Source organism: Abramis brama (genome assembly GCF_963993115.1).
Source record: "Abramis brama genome assembly, chromosome: 14".
In the NCBI taxonomy this organism is placed as follows: Eukaryota; Metazoa; Chordata; class Actinopteri; order Cypriniformes; family Leuciscidae; genus Abramis; species Abramis brama.
Genome location: NC_139976.1, coordinates 20,130,122 through 20,136,111, shown reverse-complemented (window position 1 = coordinate 20,136,111; position 5,990 = coordinate 20,130,122). Strand labels below are relative to the sequence as shown.

Below are 5,990 nucleotides of genomic sequence, written 5' to 3'. Positions count from 1 at the left end.
TAGGGGCTCTAGTGGTGAATTGTAATGAAATGAGTAATGAAAAATAAGAAGAATAAAGTTGGAGTGTTGGTTGTACACCGCATGGAGTGTGTTCTGTGAAAGAGTGAAAATACCACAAATTGGCGACAAGGATGAGCGCTTCAAGTGCAGAGCCCACCCCCGTTTCTTTCTGCTAGTGGGGAATCACCAATTCCGTTTGAAACATGGCAGAAAATCTTTCACAATTACATGATAGTAATCCAGGCAACCGGAGATGCATGGCCGGAGACGAATGGTCTTGTTCAGACAACGTGTGCAAAGAGCGGTGAAAGAAGGGTGCACGCTCAACTAAGCAGTTACAGGCTGCTCAGAGACGATCAGAGGATCGAAAACAAACAGTGACCGGTCAGCAACATTGACAGTGCTTCAGATGTGGATTGGACAAACATCTGTTAAATTATAAAAACTGCCCTGCTGCTAAAGTAACATGCAGATACTGAAAAAAAGGTCACTTTGCTAGAGTGTGTAAAGCACCCGTGAGTGAAGTAAGAGAGGTGGTAGTGCCAGACGTGACTGTACTCTGCGTGGATAATATTAAACAATCTGCTACTGCCAATGAAAAGATCACCTGTGAAGTGAATATTGAAGCACCAGGTGGTAATAAACACAATTTACAACTGGTTGTAGATACGGGCGCATCAGTTTCCATGCTCCCAGAAGCTGTGTATAAGAAACAATTTTCACAATGCACACTGAGTAAGCTTAAAATCAAACTTGTCACTTACGCAAAAGAGAACCTACCAGTTATTGGCTGCTTATCAGCATTAGTGGGTATATCAACAAATGACAACATAGTCCCAGCTATTTTTTATGTAGTGACTGCAGGATTTCCCTTGCTTGGGTTAGATTTAATTAGACTGCTGAACCTGGACATTGTAAGCGGAAAAGTAAAGCACATGGACAATGATAGTGAAATTTCACCTGCAGCTCTTCATACGACTGAGCATTCCACATGTCCTGTGTACACAGTGTTACCTGTATCTGCTACTCACCTTGGATGTGTGAAAGGATTCATCCACAAAGTGCAAGTTAATTCAACAGTGACACCAGTACGTCAAAAAATGAGACGCTTACCTCTCAGCATCCGCAAGGAGGTGTTCACTGAGCTTAATCGTCTCCTTACTGCAGGCATAATTGAACCAGTTGATGCTTCTGAATGGGTTAGTCCGTTGGTGGTGGTACAAAAGCGTGATGGACACATTAGACTGTGTGTAGACCTCCGTGAACCCAATAAGAGTGTGATTATGGATTGCTACCCATTACCTCACATGGAGGATTTGTTTACAGAACTTGCAGGTGCTTCACATTACAGCCAAATTGATCTGAGTTCTCCATACCACCAGCTGCCTCTCCATCCTGACAGTCGTAATCTAACTGCGTTCATAATGCACAAAGGTCTTTTCCGTTTCACTCGGGTTCCATTTGGACTGGCTTCAGGGCCATCAGTCTTCCAAAAAAAATTATGCAAACGGTCCTAAGGGAGCTGGAAGGTCATTATAGTGTCTGGTAATTCTCAGGAGGCCCATGATAAGCACTTTCAAGCTGTTCGTCAAAGGCTAAGGAGTTAATTCTTTAGGATCTCTGGCATCTTCAGAAACTGTTGTTATAGGTCGGTCGTTGAGAATGGCCTCAATTTCACAAAGCCTTCATCATCTAGAGTTTGTTGTCTTGTGATTGAATAGAGAGACTTTTTAATGAGACGAATGAGTCTTTCCCACGCACCGCCTTGATGAGAACCATACGGAGGATTAAATGTACACTTGATCCTCCGTCTAGCATCACATTCTGAATCTTGCTGGTATTAAGATGAGCAAGCGCTCTTTTTAGCTCTCGTTCTGCTCCTATGAAACTTGTTCCATTGTCAGAGACTATTTCTTTGACTTGTCCTCTTCTACAGATAAATCGTCTTAGAGCTGAGATGCAAGAATCCGTATCCAGTGAATAAACAACTTCAAGATGTACGGCTCTAGATATAAGGCAGATAAAAAGAGCCTCATATCTTTTTGCTAGACTCCGTCCTCTTTTCACTTCTATGGGTCCAAAATAGTCTAGGCCGTGAGTGAAAGGAGGCAAATCCGGTGTAATACGACATACTGGGAGATCTCCCATCTTCTGTTGCATTGCAGAAGAATTCCATCGTCAGCACAGAAGACATTCACGAATGATCCGTCTTGCTGCTGAATTGGCCTTAACCCTCTGGGGTCTGAGGGGTTTTCTGGGCCCTGGAGGTGTTCTGACATGCTCTGACATTTGTTTTGTTTTTCAGTTATTTATAAACATGTTAATGACAAAGGTGTAAATTCACTCTATATAGCACAAACAGGGCTACCATAATATCTGATCAACATGCTTGTAAATCTTTGTATTTTTAAGAGAATAATGTTTATGCGTGGTTATTTGAAAAAATAAAAATGAAAGTTGCTGAAATAAGACCACAAAACACATACTAAATATGTGTCCACAAGACTTTTGTATGTTGTCGCTTCGAGTTCTGGCTTCAAAATGATGTGAAAATCATCCTGCCTAATCGTTCTCATAAAACAATACATTTATTTAAACTTTCTAAAACAGTTTTTTTGTCAGAAGAGATTTATGCATGGGAGGTAGCCTGGGAAAACCCAGACTACTTCCGGCGAATTTTAATTATCTCTCCAGGATAGTCTGGAGAAGAGCCCATTCAAACTCATTTCTGTGCCGCCGAAATCGCGGCACCAATCAGAAACGTTGGGGGAGGGATTTACATGATGACGACAGCGCAGCGACGCTGAAGGAGATTTCATTACAAAGATGGATGCCGCCGTGGAACATCACTCGTTCGAATCAGTTATCGCGTCTGTTTTGAGTGATTTAAACTTACCGTTTTCGTTAAAACCGGAGCAAAGAACAACAGATGTTTCTCCGTCGCTCTGCATACGTCATCTCCTTCATCGATCTGATTGGTTTTAAGACTATCCAATTGCGCCCAGAGGAATTTGAGCTACGTCGGTTGGTGACGCCCCTTTGGAAATGATTTGTCTACATAGCTTCGCCAGACCCTACACTCAGTTTCAACTGAGAAGGGTCTGGTTTTAACCAGGCTACATGGGAGGGGTAATGGCCCATCAATATTAATGAGATTCAGACCAGGGGTGTGACATAGACACTCCCCCAATGGCTAATGGGCCATCAAGTGAGGCAGCCTGAACAAAGAAGTAGAGGAGATTCAAAGGTTTTGTTTTTCAATCTGTTTTATTGTAATTCCTCTATGTGGAGGAACTAAATGTTCTAAATTTGCAGGTATCTCACAGTAAATGCTTATACCCCGTTGATGCGGGCTCTAAGCAAAATAAAGCAAATTAATGCAAAATGAGCAAAATAAACTAAAATAAAGGCAGATAGAATATAGTTACATGTCTTGGTGCCATTTTTGAAAACAGTTCCTGTTCAACTGAAGACACAAGTGAACATTACATGACTGGCATTTCCAAGCTGTGTCCTGCCTTTTACCAAGCTGTCCTTTGCAAAGCACACAGATCTTGTGACCAACTGTGCAAATGTTTTTTGCATCTGAGCCCAGCTCAGCTCCTGGAACCGGCACATGGTCACTACTGGTTTGTTTTGGTGCTACTTTCTGTGACACACCACAGAGCTCTGCAATAAGCTGTTCCATGAACTGTTTATGGGTCATGTTACCACATAGCTCTTTGTGGATAAGGAAAGCATTGGTGGCAGCAATGTCCAAGAAGTGTAGAAAGATCTTTCTTTACCACTTCATTGTTTTGTGTTGTGCAGTGTAGTACTGTAAGAGCTGATCGGACAGGTCCACACCTCCCATGTGTTTGTTGTATGCAGTCACAGGTGCAGGACATGGAATTGTCTTTGTCCTCCATGCATCTTGTGTTTTCACCCTCCTCTGCACAGTCTCACCAGTATAAGCAGATTGAATGGTGGAACAGACAGACACCTCTCGTGTGTCCATCCACTTCACAAATACAAGAGGGCCATCCCAAATCCACCTGATGGATCCTCTGGCCTTTTGGAGAGTGAATTAGTTGCATCACGTGGGCAATCCTTCCTGTTATCCCTGTAAGTCCCACATGCACCAAACTTCTTTGCAAACAGGTCTTTGAGGAGCTTTGGGCTTGTGTAGAAATTGTCCATGTACACATGGTACCCAGAGCCTAAAACTTTACAGTCCAAAAGAGATGTTACAGCACCATGTGACAGTCCATGGCCTGAAGGAAAGTTGTTATTTCCTGTGTACACAGAAAAGTCCAAAGTGTATCCATTTGATGAGTCTGCAAGAACAAACAACTTAAAACCCCATCTGGTTGGTTTGGCTTTCATGTACTGCGTCATACCTGTGTGTGCTTTGCATGCCACCATTCTCTCATCGACAGCTAAGTTTATTTTAGGATGATAGATGGCTTTACAAGCATGACGGATAGTGTCCATGAGAGGTTTGACCCTGAAAAGCCGGTCATGTTCAGGTGTGCCCCTCTTTCTGTCATTCTCCTTATCTGCATCTGGGTGACTCATGTGCACATTCCATGAAATGGTGCGGTATCTGTCCCGGGACATGATTGTGGCAGGAAAAGGCAAAGAGAAAAGACTGTCTTGCCGCCAGTAGTCGCTGATGGAGCTGATCTTCACCATAGCCATGTAAAAAAGCAGCCCAATGTAGCGGTACATCTCACTGATGCTGACATCAGTCCATTTATATTTGCAGCTTTTTGCAATTGCACCAGCAGCTTGAGCATTGGTGTTGTGGCACAGAGTTGACACTGCATTCTCAGAAAAAAACATTTTGAAGAGACTCAGAGGAGTGTGTGCGTCAGCAGGACTCAGCTGTGGGCCAGGTTTCCGTGCAGGCAGGAATCTCAGAGTCTGTGGAACCATATCAATGTCAGTCTCTGTTTTCCATGACTGCTTGTTGCTTGTCTGAATGTTTGTCTTGGCCCTCTTTGCAACAGGTGTCTGATGATCACCATCACCTTTATAGCTGTAAAACAAACAAACAACTGTGAGCATGTTATTACACAAAATATAACAACTGCATTTCAATCATTAAAAGTAACATTGGCCAGATACAAAGCCATACAGACACATAATGTTTGTATGGACTATGTAAAACCAGAATATGTAAACAGAATTATACTAATATCTGAAAGAAAGGGAATAAGTGTACTTACTTTTCAGTTGTTCTCAAAACTGAACGACACCTGTCGCGTGCCCTCCCAGTGCGAGTTGCAGGTGAGGCTGAGAGTGATGCTACCACATTCCTATAAAAATAAAAATAATAATATTAATATTAATAAAGGTTGAACAAAGTACTATGCCAGCACATGCATAACTGATGGACAGTCAGCATGTTGATAAAACAACATCAGGTCTAACATCTGTAAAATAGTGGGTAAATATGTACTTACTCTTTCTGATTTCTGTCTATGTTGCTGCGTGCCCTCTTAGTGCGAGTTGCAGAACCTACATCATTCCTTTCAAAAAAAAGTTGAAAACTATTATTATCATATATTTTAGAGTACTATTCCAGCACATGCACAACTGATGGGCATTAGCATGCTGATAAGATAACACAAAGAAAAAATATGTAACATTATCAACCAACCTCCAAAAATAAATAAAGTCATACAGGCTCATATTGTAATAAGTATATAAACAAAATTTAACGAACATGGGTAAATATGTACTTACTCTTTCTGATGTTCGACTGTGTTGCTGCGCGCCCTCCGAGTTGCAGATGAAGGTGATGCAGCTACATTCCTTTTTTTTAAAGCTGAAAACTATTTTAACATAAATATTTCAAAGTATATTACCATTAGTCTATATGAATAACTGATGCGAATAATTGTAGACACGTGCTGTAGGCATATATTGCGTGTCAATGGGCCATTACGGAGATAGCACAACACAAACATTAAAACATTTGCAATTCATCAGCTGGGCATATTTAC

General features: G+C 41.7%; 1 long non-coding RNA gene across 1 annotated transcript; it reads right to left on the bottom strand.

The window, feature by feature from the left end:
* Positions 1–4,975: 4,975 nt before the first annotated feature.
* On the bottom strand, positions 4,976–5,508 carry LOC311095903. Its single transcript, XR_014608920.1, has 3 exons — positions 5,448–5,508; positions 5,211–5,300; positions 4,976–5,020 (listed from the first exon to the last, which is right to left on the bottom strand). It is a non-coding gene; the product is annotated as an uncharacterized lncRNA (long non-coding RNA).
* Between the last annotated feature and the right edge of the window lie 482 nt (positions 5,509–5,990).